This window comes from Pinus tabuliformis, chromosome 1_2, assembly GCF_031772625.1.
Source record: "Pinus tabuliformis cultivar Carrire ecotype Pingquan chromosome 1_2, CPIR1, whole genome shotgun sequence".
NCBI lineage: Eukaryota > Viridiplantae > Streptophyta > Pinopsida > Pinales > Pinaceae > Pinus > Pinus tabuliformis.
The window spans coordinates 88,183,078-88,200,013 of NC_142298.1; the positions used below are offsets into that span (position 1 = coordinate 88,183,078).

Here is a 16,936-nt window from a genome sequence, read left to right on the forward strand (position 1 = left end):
TATGGTAAGTCGATGATCAAGGAGGCTCCATCACATTGAGATGATGTATAGGACAGAGCCCTGAGGAAAGATCAAATTTGTGATTTTCCCGAACGACTTGGAGTCGTCGAGAGACCTTTGTAAAAGGGTCCTGCATGCTGCATACATTGAGCTCTAGGAGCTTTGGGGGGCTTGCAGTTCTATTGGAGCAACATACGACCACAGGGTGACTCACCCTCCCCTGGTGGTGCGCACTGAAACAAGATGATTCGCTCTCTTGTGGGACAAGATGATTCGCTCTCTTGTGTAGCAGGATGATTAGTTCTCCTGTGAGGCTTGGATTGATGTGTTCTCCATGGCGATTGTAGCAGGATTGATGTGTTCTTCTGTGAGGCCTGGATTGATGTGTTCTCCATGGCGATTGTAGCAGGATTGATGTGTTCTCCTGTGAGGCCTGGATTGATGTGTTCTCCATGGCGATTGTAGCAGGATTGATGTGTTCTCCTGTGAGGCCTGGATTGATGTGTTCTCCATGGCAGCCTGGATTGATGTGTTCTCCATGGCGATTGTAGCAGGATTGATGTGTTCTCCTGTGAGGACAGGATTGATTAAGTTCTCCTGTCGAGGCATCCTACCCATGCAGTCTGGGACTCATGGGAAGTACCTCTCATCTGATCAATGAGCAGGGAAATGAAGTTAGGGACCATAGTAGTACCGATGGACGCATCGTTGTATCTACCGTACTCCCTACGCTAGGATGTCCTCCATTGATCTGGGATCAATGATACTGGTCTGGGACCAGTGGTAGGAGTTGTACATACTATGACGCTGACTTCGGGTCGGCTGAGACTGGTCTGGGACCAGTGGTACATACTCCGAGACTGACTTCGTGTCAGTGCAGCACTGGTTTGGGACCAGTGAGAGTGGTACATACTATGACGCTGACATTAGGTCGGTTGAGACTGGTCTGGGACCAGTGGTACACTCTTTGAGACTGCGATACTGGTCTGGGACCAGTGGTAGGAGTGGTACTTACTATGAAGCTGACTTCGGGTCAGTTGAGACTGGTCTGGGACTAGTGGTATGCACTCTGAGACTGACTTCAGGTCAGTGGAGAATGATATGACTCATTCTCGATCAATTCTTCTTCTTCATAGTTCAGCAGAGATGAGCAGAGCAGAGCAGAGCCAGCAGAGCAAAGCTAGCAGAGCTGAGCTGAGCAGAGCATAGCAAAGCCAGCAGAGCTGAGTAGAGCCAGCAGAGGTAGGCAGAGTAGTGCAAGGCACTAATGGCAGAGATAGTACAGTCGTACATATGGATCAGCGGATGGAGTTCTCCCTAGTTGAGAGGGAGTGTTAAATTGGCAACTAGGGCCAAACTCCATGTGGGTCAACTTATTTATGGCAGCTGATATTTTTATTGGATCCCTCTCGTCGAGAGGTGTAGGATTGATCCAAAGATCATCCGATTCCGATAAGTATTTATGGAGATATGAATTTATTTTGTTTATGTAATTATTATCAAGCCGACCAGCACTTATGTAGGCTCTAGAAGCCCAACCGACGTGTCTATTCAACCTCTACATTTTTAGTATAAATAAGAGAGGATTTGATGTCATTTAGAACACACCTCTTCATGTGTAGTCTCCTCCTCTCCACGTCTAGGTTTTTGGTGAAGGAGAGAGACACCATGAGTGATATGCTAGTCTTCAAGTGATGCCCTAACTGTTGTACGTTGCCCTAGCCACAGAGATCTGAACGCAGTCAAGGGAGGAGTTGTTACGCTGTCCAAGAAGCCTTCATACACTGCCTGTAGCAGCCTAAACGCAGACTTGTTCACGCAGTCAATGGAGGAAGAAGAGCCGCAGTCATCAAGCATAGAAGAAGCCGCAGGAGATCTAGCCGCAGTTGAAAGGAGACCTGTAGCTGCCAAGCCAATACGCAGTGTGAAGGTTCACGCAGCCCTAAACTTCAGCCACATCCCTAAACGCTGTAAAGGAGAAGACGTTATGTATGCACAACACTATACGCTGTCATGATACGCATACGAAATTATGGAAACTATACACACAGCGTGGACAGTCTATACGCTCAGTTATGGAAACTATACGCTGTCACCTGATACGCATACGCAGCTATGAAGCCAACGTAATGAAGCAAAGGATCAGAGTCATATAATATAGATCTATACGCAGCTATGAAGCCAGCGTAATGAAATAAAAGGGAAACTCATAACAACCGGATCTCAACGCAACGCAAGATGCCTGGCGATCGAAATATTGGAGTTGCAGTGGACTACTCAGCCTCAAGCAAATTTGCCCTCAAATGGGCTCTGGATAATCTGGCAGACAAGGGAGATCGAGTCGTGGTTATTCATGTCAATCAAAACAAACCGCCGGAGAGCGGACAGAGTCAACTGTGGGAGCAGTCCGGATCACCTCTGATTCCTTTATCCGAGTTCAGAGTAGCCAATATGTCTAAGCTCCGGATGCTGAGACTCTGGATTTGCTGGACACTGCGTCAAGGCAAAAGGAGCTAGAAGTAATAGCCAAGGTTTATTGAGGTGATGCGAGGAAGAAGTTATGCGAGGCGGTTGAGGACCTTAAGCTTGATAGTTTGGTGATGGACAGCAGAAGCCTTGGGCAACTGAAAAGGGTTTTCCTCGGAAGTGTGAGTAATTATGTTATAAGCAGCGCAAACTGCCCCGTGACTGTTGTAAAGGAACCTGGATTCAAACCATGAAGAGAATCAGTGTTTCATATAGGTATAAATAAAAAACAAAGAAACCTTTTGGTTTGTTATGTCCGTAAGGCACTGGGATTTGAACATTACCTATGCCCTTTTGATTTACGAATTGTAATTTGTAAGGTTGGGACAGATATGGTCGGTATGTGATGACAACACTGTATTCCTACAATGTTCATCGCTGTTTGTATTTTTTATATATTTTGGTATCTCCGCCACAACCAAACTAGTTTTTATATTTTGGCCAAAGCTTATTTGTGTTATTAGCTGATGAAGATCATGGGCAACACAGTGATGTATGAGAGCATGAGCAGCATGATGATCATGGGCAGCACAGTGATGTATGAGAGCATGAGCAGCATGATGATCATGGGCAGCATGATGGTGCTACACAGTAAGGTGTAGCAAATGGACGAGATGCAGCACGATGATAGGTGAAGGAGTCACCTTGAGAATCAGTTGAAGCAGAATGTCTTCAACTATTTCATCATGATATGAAATGATCTATGCTAGATCTAGATAAGTCAAAGTATTGACTTCTGTTGTAAATGTACTCTCTCTCTCTCTCCTTCTCTGCTGAACTTTGAAGATAAAAGAAGATTTGATCAAAGGGTTTCCCCACACATTGTGGGGTTTGTCCCTGGTTCGCGCCATATCTTGTGTCCTCTTGCCTTGGCTTGTCTTCTGCGATTTATATTTATGTTCTATCTGCAGTTTATCTTAATGTTGATGTGATTGCTAACTATGAAAATTTAAATAAATTGCTCTAGCATAGAACATACCTAATCTTAACACTGTGTCCCTCAACTATTGTGTCCTTACCAAAGACAAAATCCAAGGGAGACCTTTGTGTGAAACCAAAACAGGTCTCAAAAGGAGATCTTTGTGTAGAAGAATGTTTGGCTCGGTTGTAAGCATGCTGCACATAACACAAATGTTCATCCCAAAGCTTAGGATGCTTGCTGCAATATCCCCTGAGCAACTGGATCATTGTCCTGTTGACTACTTCTTTCTGGCCATCGGTTTGTGGATGAAAAGCTGTGCTTTTCTTCAATTTGTTGTCCATCAGTTCCCACAAACTTGACCAAAACTTCCCCACAAATCAGGTGTCTCGATCAAATATAATGGAAGTGGGTAATCCAAAATGAACCCATAGATGTTGAAAGAACAGTTTTGTAGTTTGTTCAGCTGTAATCTGTTTATTACAAGGGATCAAAATACACATTTTGCTGAATCTATCCACAACAACATACAGATAATCATGACTTTTCCTAGACTTGGGCAGTCCTCCAACAAAGTCCATGGAAGCACTTTCCCAAGGATGAGAAGGAACTGGTAATGGAGTGTACAAGCCTAGTTTTCTATTGCTGGGCTTGCTTTTAGCACACATAGTACACCCTCTTACATATCTAGACACTGTCTTGTTCATTTTTGGCCAATAACAAAGTCTTTGCAACTGTCCAACTATTTTACTTACCCTAAAGTGACCTCATATTAGAGAAGTCTGTGCTTCTCGAATTATCTTTACTCTTTCTGTTTGTGGAATGCATAGCTTCCCACAATGATATAGGAGTCGATTCTTAATATGATAATCCAATTCTTCTACTCATTTGCCTTGACTTGAAGTTGCATATACATCTTTAAAGTCTATATCTTGAGTATATTGTTCAATGTAGCTCTCATGTAACACAGAATTATGCTTTAATAGATGCATTTACAATGGGTCTAGATAACATATCTGCAACTTTATTGTGTATGCCCTTTTTATATCTAGTGACTAAATGAAACTGTTGTAGAAAACCCATCCATCTATAGTGTCTTGATTGCTGCAACTTAGTTTGGGAGTGTAGATATTGAAGTGGTTGATGATCAGTATGTATTACTGTCTCTTTGCCCATTAAGTAATGTTTCCACTTTTTCACACTCTGTACTAATGCATACAATTCTTTATCATATGTGGAATAGTTAACTACTGCAGAGTTAAATGTCTCAGAATGATGACATATGGGTTTACCGTGCTGTATCTACACTGCTCCCATGGCATAGTCACTGGTATCCGTTTGGATCTCAAAGGGTCTTTGAAGATCAGGCAGTGCTAGTACTGGCGCTGTACTAATCTTTTCTTTCAAGGTGTCGAAGGCTTTCTGTTGTTTGCCTCCCCACTGAAACACCTTGTTCAATCCTGTTAAAGCATGTAAGGGAGCTGCAATTAAGGAAAAGTTAGAAATGAACTTTCTCCAGTATTGTGCTGCTCCTAAGAAGCTCCTAACTTCTGTAGCAGATTTGGGTTTAGACCAGTTTACAATGACTGCCACCTTAGAGGGATCTATCTTCAATTCACCACCCGCTACTATATGTCCCAAATAATTCAAAGATGTTTTGCCAAATTCACATTTTGAGAGTTTAACATAAAGTTTTTCTCTTTTCAAAACATCTAGTGTTTGCTTAACATGCTTTAAATGTTCTTCCCATGTTTTGCTAAATATCAGAATGTCATCCAGATACACAATAACAAAATCATCAAGAAAAGGTCTGAGTATATCATTCATTATTCTCATGAAAGTAGCAGGAGCATTAGTTAAGCCAAAAGGCATAACTAGCCACTCATACAATCCATGCTTTGTTTTGAAAGCAGTCTTCCATGCATCTTGTTCTGCTACTCTAACTTGATGATATCCACTATGCAAGTTTAACTTGGAAAAATAAACAACTTCTTTCAATTGATCCAATAGATCATCTATGCGAGGAAGGGGATAACGATTTTTGATTGTTATCTTATTCAGTGCTTGGTAATCAATGCACATTCTCCACGAACCATCTTTCTTTCTCACCAAAACGATTGGTGACCCACATGGTGATGTGCTAAGTCTGATGAACCCCTTCTCGAGCAACTCCTGCACTTGCTTCTTGATTTCTGCGTTCTCTAAAGCGGACAACCTGTACATTCCGATGTTAGGCAGTGGAGCATCTTGCTGCAAATTAATTTCATGCACTATTTCCTTTTTGGGTGGCAGACTTTTGGGTTCTTGAAACAAGATATCATATTCTGAGACAACTTTTTCTAAATCAGCGCGCTGTTTAGCATCACAACCCTCAAATACATTGGTTTTATCAGGTTTCTTTTCCTTTACAACCATGAGTAAAAATTGTTTGCATGAATTTATCATTCGTTTCATCTGCCCTAAGTTTATGAGAGTGTAATTATTCTTGAGCTTATGAGCTCTTACAAAGTATTCGATTCCATATTTAACGAGTAGATACTTGTTCTCAGCTCTATAGAAAATAGCTTTTCTGTTATACAAGTAAGGACTTCCTAAAACAATTCCACATATATCCAAAGGAATTATGTCTAACTCAACCTCATCTACAAATGCTGACCCAAAAGAAAACTTAAGTTTGCATTGTCTAGTCACTTGTAGTTGTGCTTTACCACTTAACCATCCTAATGGGTATGGTTTCTTGTGAGGTGTAGTCAGTAATCCCAACTTCTTTACAATTGCTTCAGAAATTAAATTTACTTGTGAGCCACTATCAAACAAAGTGTCAATCTTTGATGTTTGGAAATAACTCGAATATGGAAAAGCTCATGCCTTTTTCTCTCATTTTCTTCATCAGTAGTAGATTCTGCAGAATTACTAGTAGATGCTTCAAAATTCTTACCTTTTATACTTGTGGCTGCAATGGTTGTTTCATCCCCTGAGTCCGATCCCAAATCTTTCTGAATAGCTGCAGTAGTCTTCTTCTTCTTGCCCTCGAACTTCTTAGGTCTCAGCTCCAGATGCAGAACCCAACAATGCTCATCATCATGCCCATCCTTCTTACAGTGAGTGCATGAAGACTTTCTTTTTTGTGCAGTGTTAGCCTTCCTTGCTTTCCATTTTTGTTTTCTTTTCTCCTTATTCTTGCTTGCAGTGGGTTGGGATGATCCCCCAACTTCTGGGTTTCCATTCTTTCCTCTAGCTTCTAGATGCGTAGCTTGAACAGATACCTCATCTATACTAGTGGGATTAAACATGAGGATAGTGTGCATCATGTAGCTGTGTAAACCACCGATGTACTTCAACAGAGTCTCAGGTGAGTCTAGTGAGATTCCTAGAATCAATGCTCTCTTTCTAAATTCTTGGGTGTAACCTTGTACACTTTGCCCTTTCAACTGTTGAAGAGTTTGCCAGCTCATCATGGCTTGCTGCATGTAGGCTAGTGGATAGCACTGCTTTTTGATTGCAGAAACAAATTCACTCCAGACTGAAATAGTCTTACCATGTCTCTTCATGTCAGCTTGAGTCCTGCCTTCCCACCAAACCAAGGTAGTGCCTCCAAGGCATAGGCTGGCCAGCTGAATCTTGCTCTTGTCTGAATCAATACTCTGCACTCTGCAATAAACATCAATTTGTATGATCCAATTGTCCAGCTTTTCTGCATTCAACTCTCCATCATATATTGGTAAATCAAATTTAACATCTAGTTTGATCAGGGATGTCTTCTTTTTATGTTCAGGGCTATTAGGAGGTGTGAGAGAGCTTTCTTCTTTCCCTTTGCCTTTTGAGTGGTCATGGAGGAGAGACTCTTCTTCTCCTTTATCTTGTTTAGAGCCTGATGAGTCTTCATCTTTATGTTTTCTAAAATCCTTATACATTTCCTCTACCATGGATCTTATGGCCAGGAAACTATCTATAAATTGAGGGTCTGGCCCCACAAAACCCTCTTCTGACATTGTTTTTTGAGGATAGACTCTTCCAATTTCAGGATTAGTTTCGACCAACTCTCCTCCTAATTTGAGCTTTGATCTAGTTAGCATTCAACAACTAAATCCAGCACAAGCTTGTCTAACCTTAACAGTCTATAGCTCTGATACCACTTGATCTGAAAATCACTTGTGAGTGATCTCAGTTAATTGATGAAGGTATTACAGACTCATGTGCTGGTGTGTGTGTGTGTGTCTATGTTATCTTAGGCAATGGATCGATAAGATTGCAAAATACACAGACACTGGAAAACAGTAAGAGAAACACAACAAGCAAATGCAAAACACAACAATTTAATAAGGAGTTCACCCAATCCTCCTGGGCTACGTCTCCTGGTCCAGCTTTCAATGGTGGCCTTTTCTATTGTGTCTTTAAGCAGAGTTTTTACAATGAGGAGCTCAAATTGAGTCTCCTGGAACAGATGATGCTTAGTAGGGTGGTACTTGGATTCCCCAAGCCACTAGAGTACACAGACTCCCCCTTACCAAGTCTCGACCTCAACTGGTCTTAATGGGATGAGTCCAACTTGGTACTTAGTTCCCATCAGATATCCTCATAGGGATTGCTTGAACCTCTCAAGCCTTCTCGGTTCTGTCTGCTCGATGTTGCCTTAGCTCTGCTCGACTTTCCTGTTCTCTACTTCTTGCTTTACTTTCTCCTCTGTCTCCTTGTTTTATTGTCTTTGTCGGTTCGTGGCTTAAAGCCAATCTGTCCCTTGACTGCTCGCTTCCTCTTTCGTCTCTTCGGATCGTCTGCCTCTGTCCGCTGGAATTCCTTGCTTCTGTGTCATCGCCATTGTGTAACGTTGCATAGAGAAGTGGCCACTTGTCTCCTTACGAACTGAGCGCCAGCTCTTCCTCGAACGATCGTTATTTCGGTTACTTTGTGAAATGATTCATTTGCCAGCTCAGCGGTCAAATCGGACTTCAAACCTTTATGCGTCGTAGTTTATTTCTCCCTCCAAATCCTGTCTCCCATCAGGTGCAATATCTACCGTTAGATTTGGGGCCTCCAGATCCTATGGTCATCGCTTTTATCGTGTGGGTGACTTGCTCGACCGGCCCACGATGATGGCGGTTTTCTCTCTCATCCGCCGGACACGCATCATTCAACGTATGGCATCGCTTGGTCCTCTGCCAAACCCGCTTGTTGCCCGAAATGCCTCCGATATTTCGCTCGTTTTGGAGCGTGGGACCCACCTATCGGTTTTGGCGCTTTTCCCACGGTTTTCCAATTTTCCCTTGTGACTGAGCGCTTGGGGCTTTTCCTTCTCGAGGGGTTTTGCCCAGCGATGTGCTAATCATGCATCAGAAGCAACCTCCGTTTCTGGGTTTGAGCCTCCGAACTGCCATTTTTGCGCCATGCACAGTCCCCATGGGCCAACGGTCAACGCACTTTGACTGAAGGTCCTCGTTGCTCCGTGCTGGATGCAATTTACCATTATACAGAGGTTATTTCTGATAGCTTGTTGTTTACAAGATTTTGAAGTCTATTATGGTTTGGAACAGTCATAGAACTCTGATAATTTTCATGGATCCAATTCGGATCAATCCCCCTCTCATCATGCTGCATCGTGCTACTGCATACTGCTACTGCACTGCAACTCAATTACTGAGAAGTAACTGATCCACCTGCCTACTGACATCCCTGTCAGGCTAGAAACACTCTCGATACCGAAGCTCCCTCTGCTGCTAACAAGTGCTCCCTCTACTGACCTCTGCCGCTAACAAGTGCTCCCTCTATTGACCTCTACGATGCTGCAACAACTCCCTGCATCTCGCACCGTTGCACACCTCTCTGTGCCATCCTGCAACGTTGCAACACTCACGTGCCTCTCACACTGTTGTAGCCTGCTAGCCTCTCGCTGCCCGGGGACTCCTGCACTATAGCACCCTCTGTTGCTTCATCCGTATTTGTCTCTACCCGCATTCGTCAGTCTTGCTACTCTCTCTTCGGGGCTCCCGTAGCAAGGTACAATCCAAGAGGTTGTGTACCTCAAGGATCCTGCTCCTCATCGCTTGTAGTCATCCTGACTACAGCTCAATGTCTCCACACTTCTTCTCAAGTGGCACATGAGCACTCATGGCACAATTGTCATCCTCCTCGACTTCTTTCTTCGCCTTCACTGGCGCTGCCTTCGAGTCAAAAGCCTCTCCCTTACTCTTCTTCCTCGGACACTAGTTCGCATAGTGACCCAGTTCCCCACAATGGAAGTACTTGAACTTGGAGAGGTCCTTCTTCTTCCTTTTCTTTTGCTTTCCCACAGATGCCAGAGTCGCATCCTCTTCCTCTTCCTACTTGATCCTGACCCCTTTGCTGCTACTCCCTGTCTTGGTCAGCCGTCAGATCTCTTCTTGATGAAGAACCGCCCACAGTTCTTCCCAATCTGAGAGACTTGCCCTGCCCAGTATGCTCTGGACAAATGTCTCCCACTCCTTGGAGATTGCGTTAAGTGCGGTCCTCACCATCAACTCTTGATCCGACGTGGCGCCTATGGAAGTCAGTTGGTCACGGATCTCCTTCAGCTGACCGAGGAAGAGATCTATTTGCTCTCCCTTCTGCATCTAGTATGAGCTTAGATGATTCTCCAGGAGCATCTTCCTCTGCACGGAAGTATGCTGGTACAATGTCTTCAAAGTGTCCCACATCTCCTTTGCTGTTTCCTTCTCGGCAATATGTGGGACCACATGATTCTTGACCCCATCAAGGATGATGAAATTTTCCTTAGCCATTGCCTCCTCGTACCTTTCATTAGCTACCGGGTCAACTGGGATAGCCATTACTCTCAAGGTGAAGCCTTTGATATGATGTCTGTCTAGAATGGACAGGATCCTGGCCTTCCAGAACACAAAGTTGGAATCTCTGTCCGACCTATCTTGATCCCTCAGCCCATTCACGACCATCTCTTTGCTATTCTCTGTTGAGTACTCCGAGTCTCTCTACTTCCCACCTGGAAGTTCTCGGTTCGACTTCTGCTGAGTCTTTCTACTTCCCTCCTGGAAGTTCTCAGTTCGACTCCTCCGAGTCTCTCTACTTCCCGTCAGGAAGTTCTCTTCTAGACTCCCTCTGAGTCCTGATTTCCCTCCTGGAAGTCCTTCTGCCAACTGTCAAGTTGCTCCTCTTAGATCGTCTCTGCAACTGCAACACTGATCCGAATTCCTTGGCTAGCAATCCGCCTCGGTAGTAACTCCCTCTACCTTGGTTTTTCCCTGTTAGGTACTGTTTTGACTACAGTACCCCACCAGTGTCATTCTCGCAAACTGCCCACAACTTCCTTTGCCCCAACAACTGAAGGATTGAGCCACTTGGCCCTACGCAATCCCGACACCGGCAAAACAACTCCCTTAGCCAACTGCGTCAACCCTCCTGGGCTCTGCGTGACCCTGTTTCTGCCCTTCTCAGCCTCTGCACTAGCCTCTCTCAGGCCGAGACTGATGGCGCAGTCCCTCTGCGTCAACCCTTCTTCTGTCGCTTCTGTAAGGATCAACTATTGTCACTCGGGACAACTGATTCTGCTGCAAATGCTTTGCTCAGCTGATGCCTTCAGCTCTCTTGTGATCTGCAACCACGCTCTGATACCATGTTGAAATTTCTAAGTCTATCCATTAGAAATTTAATCTATATTCTTTTGGTTTATTTCTTCTACTTGTTAAATTCGAACAAGTTATTTAAAACATATAAATAACGAAATAAACACAATACAGTCTCAACATCTACAGATCATCAGCTGAAAGAAAACAAACACACAAGTGACACTGTTATTTTTGGACAAATGTCCCTGGAAAAAACCAATGCGGGAAAACCGGTGCAGCTATTTTGAGGGTTTATTATTATGCAGTATTTCCTTGAGTACAACTGGGTGCCTAACCGGCTCACCCAACAGAGAAAAATACATGGCAGCAATACCTCTATATTCGGAAACAGGTATTCAGAAAACCTGTCCCACAAAACCCTCTTCGGCGACTCTGAAGCTCAGCGCTGGCCCTTTTGGCCTCTGCATCAGCCTCCTGTTGACCTGCGTCAACCCCAGGACCCTCTGAGGCACTGCGCAGCCTCTGGGACCCTCTACATCACTCTAGTAGCCTCTGCATGGATGATGCAGTCCCTCTGGCCTTTGTGCTGTTTCTGTTGGGCTCTGCGTGGCCTGAACTGGCTGTTGCTCTCGCTCTCCCTGCTTCTGCGTAGGTCTCTGCCTCTCTGTCCAATACTCACTGCCCCTCATTGCTGATCACTGATTCGGCTTTGCTTAGCAACTTCTCTCTAGCAAATCGAATGACTGATCACTCTGGTGTGTTCTTCGACTGACCCTCAAGCCTCCTCTTATAATTTTCTCGTTGGTTCTTCAACGACCGAGATTAAATCTCTAATCAACGGATAAGATTAGATTTGGCTTGATCGATGACTTTTGGAACCTTCTATCCCAATTTTATATTAATACCCATTAATATTTTACTTTTCCTAAGTTTAGACTTAGGAACTCCATTAAAATATTAATTATTTTAATATCTCCCAAACCGGGTACAATCTGTCCAAACCATTTCTAGGTCTTGGAGATCTCATGTGCTTTAGCCTCTCCACCTATTTTCATGGCTAGAACACATCCGATGCTACCCCAAATCAACAACTCGTTCCGACGCCTTGATTGTACACCTTTTCCATTAATAAAATGAGCATACAACACTGTTTTGGAAGCATTTGCATGGTCTGATTGTCTGTTCTGGTTTTATGATGTGTTTGTCTATTTTTCTTTGAATATTTACTGTTAATTTTCCCTTAGGGATATTATAGTGGTATCAGAGCTCATAGACCCTGCACAGCCTATGGGAGTAGCGCAGTGTATGACACCGGGGGATAGGCAGAATGTGACATATCAGAGGCAGAGGTACAAGAGCAAAGAACAACAATAAGAGATCACCCCTAACCCTGTGACTATAAAACCAGAGGTAGAGGAAACCAACATGGGGAATAACAGAGGAGACAAGAGGGATGAGGAGGAGTTTGCCCAACTCCTATTGAAGGCAATGCAGGATTTGTCTCGGAACATTGAAGGAATGGGGTGACGAAATAGCAATGGCCACAAGGGCAAAGGAGTCCAAGGGTGTTTCCACTATGGAGAAGGGTTTGGCACATCACACCACCATGCATCTCTCCATGGCAACATGCCATTGGTCCAAAACATACCCCCTAGATCCACCATTCCCACATTCCTACAATTTGGAGCAAGAGGGCAACCAAAGCAGGAGGAAGCACCCTATGGAGACTATTTCTTGGAGTATCAGTCTTATGGGCTTGAATTTGCGAGGGTTATCTCTTTTAAAGATTTCTGTCAGCTGAAGGGCAACAAGAAGTCCTGGGACAAAATGGAGGAGGTTATATGCAGGGGACAGATTTGCAACGCATTGTGGGGAGGCTATTTCTCCCAATCTTCGATTGGTCCTCCAAGAGGTCGGCAAGGCCTGGGTCGAGAAGCTGGATGATTATTTCCAGCTGAACCAAATGACAGAAGGCGAGGCAATCAAGATTGCCACGTTGCATCTGGAAGGGGAAGCCCACGACTGGTGGTTCCACGGATTGACCACGTTGGGACATGCCGGGGTGACTGCCTATAATGATTTCACCAGGAGGGTGTTGGAGCGGTTTGAGAGGAAGGATTCATAGGTGTATTTTGCGGATCTGACTAGGCTTAGGAAAACTGGGAGTGCTGAAACCTACATCTCCAAGTTTCTGCATTTGCCTGTGATGGTTCCAGACTTGTTAGAGTCTAGGAGGATTTTCATGTTTGTAGATGGGCTAGTAGAGCCATTGCGTGGGCTGGCGAGGTCAAATAGGCCCACTATATTGAAAGATGCAGTAGGGAGAGCCTGAGACCTACATGATGCCCTACCCAGAACAAGGGCACCATTAGCCCCTAGACAGGGATTCCAGTAGAAGGGGAAGGACATTAGGGCCCCGCCATCGAGAACTAATCAGGGGCGTGGGCAGTGGGATGAAGAGACCCGAAGAGACCTCAGGAGGAGGAAATTGTGCTTCACTTGTCAAGAGCCATGGGCACTGAGCCATAGGTGTGCAGCGGGCAAGGCCCACTATATAGAGGTTTTCTTTGAGAGTGATGCAAAGGAGGAGACTTATTTTAGATGACAGGGGAGGACAACGCAACACCACCAGGAGGAGGACCACCACCACCACCACCAGGGGGAGTTTCCTTCACACCTACTGGAGGGGTACTTGCATCACTGTGAGGGGTACCCAAATTCTTGACCATGAGGTTCAAAGGCATGGTTCAGGGGCAACGTGTCTCAGTGCCAGTGGACAGTGGGGCTAACCACAACTTCATTGATGCGCAACTGGTTCAGAGGGGCACCACAATTGAGGAATTTGTGGGATTCTTAGTTCTTGTGCTTGGGGACAGAACCATGCAGTGCACTCGCTATGTGCCAGCCTTGATAGTGACCATGGGGAACTACTCCATGACAAATCATTTCTTTGTGGTGGATGTACCGGACACCAACGTAGTGTTGGGAGTCTGGTGGTTCTATACGGTTGGCAGAGTCACAACAGACTGGCAGAAGCTGGAGATGGAGTTTGTAGGGAACGGATGGCAAGACTATGTTGCTTCGGGGGTGCACCCATACCCACCACAGACTGTTTCGGCCCACATGATGGAGGCTGACTTGAGAAATGGGGACATTAAGCGGGTTGTGGAGCTGACGATCTCATAGGTTGGGGGAAAGCCCAAGCCACCGCATCCGGGGTACAGGCTATTCTTGATAGGTATCTAGTGGTGTTTGGGGACATACCGCTTGGACAACCACTAGACCGGGGGTTTAAGCACACTATCGAGTTGGAGCCAGGGGTGTATGCCGTCATCACCACCACTTATCGACATGCCAAGTCTTATCGGGATGAGATTGAGAGGGCCATCCATGAGCTATTGGCACTTGGGGACATCAGACCCAACTCTAGCCCTTTTGCTTCATCAGTTGTGCTAGTGAAAAAGAAGTATGGGTCCTTACAAAGGTGCATTGATTACAGGGCCCTGAACAAGAAAATGATGAAGAAACGCTACCCCATTCCCCGTATAGATGAGCTGATGGACGAGTTGAGGGGGGCGAAGTTCTTTTCGAAGATTGATCTGCGGTCGGGATACCATCAGATCCGGGTGAAGGACCAAGATGTCCCGAAGACAACATTCTGGTGCCATTATGGACACTTTGAGTTCATGGTTATGCCCTTTGGGCTAACCAACACACCTGCAACATTTTAGTCATGCATGAATCACGTGTTTCGTGGGAAATTAATAGCCGGATGTGGGAGGAACATTTACAACACCTCAAGACAGAACTGCACATTCTGGAGGAGCAACAGTTCTATGCCAAACTGTCCGAGTGCGAGATTGGGCTGACTGAGATGCTCTACCTTGGGCACATCATTGGGGAGGATGGTGTTAGAGTGCATGAGGAGAAGATTAGATCTATCCGGGATTGGCCAGAGCCTTGGAATGTGACCGAGTTGAGGGGGTTCGTAGGCATTTGCACTTATTACAGGAAGTTTGCGAAGGGCTTCTCACAGTTGGGTGCACCCCTCATAGACTATTGATTTTTGGTAGCATCAGATGTGCTTTAGCCATGAAAATTGGTGGAGAGGCTAAGGCACATGAGATCTCCAAGACCCAGAAATCGTTTGGGGAAATTCCACCCGGATGGAGAGATATTAAAATAATTAATATTTTTAATGGGATTCCTAAGTCTAAACTTAGGAAAATTAAAATATTAATGTGTATTAATATAATATGGGTGAGAAAATTCTAAATAACGAGGATCAAGCCAGATCTAATCTTAGCCGTTGATTAGGGACTTAATCTTGACCGTTGAATCGTCAACAAGAAAATTATAAGAGGAGGGTTGATGGTTAGTTGGAGATACAACAAGTTGATCAGTCAATTCGATTTTTTGGGGCAGGATTTGCTGATAAATCGAACTAGTGATCTGTTGCAGCGAGGGGCAGTTTGGCAGAAGTCCGGAATACATATCAGAGAGGCAGAGAAAGTGTCGAAGAGACAGTGCAGAGCCTAGGAAGGCTGACGCAGAGGCAGCAGAGGCTGCACAGATGCTGGGTTGAAGAGGCAGCGCTGAGGATTTTTCGTGGGGCAGACTAGGCGCTGAGAGGCAGACGCAAAGCCGTAGAGGGTGACACAACTCTATAGAGAAGCTTGGAGCATCTTTCACTGTCCAGCTAAGGAACTGTCGAAGTTGCTATGGGATCAGTCATCTGGTTGCTGATCAACCGAAATATCTGTCTTCGAGGAGAGGTACTTCTGCCAAGGAAAATCTCTGGAGGGTGAACCACTTCTGGCACCCTATTTGTATTTGTAAAACTGCATAATAATAAAACCCTCATATATGCTACACTGATTTTCCCGCATTGGGTTTTTCCGGGGACGATTGTCCAAAAATAACGATGTCCCTTGTGTGATTGTCTCATTTATTTCAGTTACTGATGTGTATGTGTTAAGGCTGCATTTGTGTTTATTTCAGTATTTATATTTATAAATAACTTGTTAATGGAAATAACAAGTAGGAGATAATAAACCAGATAATGCAGTAGGGATTTTTGATGTGTCAGACTTAGAAATTTCAACATAGACTTGTCGAAGAAGGGGGCTTTCGAGTGGACCACTACAACGCAGGAGGCATTTGATCGCCTCAAGGAGGTTATGATTAGTTGTCTAGTGTTGGCACTCCCTGATTTCACTCAGCCTTTGGTGTTGGAGTGTGATGCATCAGGAGTAGGTGTTTGGGCCATATTGATGTAGGGAGGGTAGCCCATAGCGTTTGAGAGCTGGAAACTACTGCCCCATGAGCTACTTTACTCCATCTATGACAAGGAGATGTTGGCCATCATGCATGCGTTGGCCAAGTTCAGGCAGTATTTGGTGGGGAACAGGTTCAAGGTCAAGACCGATCACAACAGCCTTAGGTTCTTTTTGGAGCAGAAATAACTACAGGAGAGGTAGCAAAAGTGGGTGAGTAAACTACAGGCATATGACTTTGACATCGAGTATGTCAAAGGGAAGTACAACGTAGTTGCTGATGCGTTGTTTAGGAGACCAACTACTTTGTCCTTGATGAGCATTGCTCCAGATTGGAGGGCGCAGTTACTAGTTGAGTACTCCAAGGACAAGTTTGCATGTGAGATCCTTGATGGGCTGGTGACGGATGATCGGTTTGGGGTGATGAATGGGGTGATCTACTATGGAGACCGGATTTACTTTGTACCCAACTCCCCACTAAGGGAGAAGATTCTACAGGCTGCCCATGATTCACCACTAGTAGGGCACTAGGGATTTACAAAGACATATCGGACCATCAGGAAGCGCTTTGCATGGAAGGGCCTCAAGGAGGATGTTCCGAGGCATATCTAGGAGTGTGACGCATGCTAGTGGAACAAGGGAGAGCAGACACATCCCGC

At 44.9% G+C, this 16,936-nt stretch overlaps 1 protein-coding gene and 1 pseudogene across 1 annotated transcript in view; both read left to right on the top strand.

Annotated features, from left to right (window-relative positions):
• ARC5 (P-loop containing nucleoside triphosphate hydrolases superfamily protein) overlaps nt 1–16,936 on the top strand; it is a 363,658-nt gene that overhangs the window by 102,851 nt on the left and 243,871 nt on the right. The window lies entirely within an intron of this gene.
• LOC149204572 (universal stress protein PHOS32-like) lies at nt 2,202–2,798 on the top strand (annotated as a pseudogene).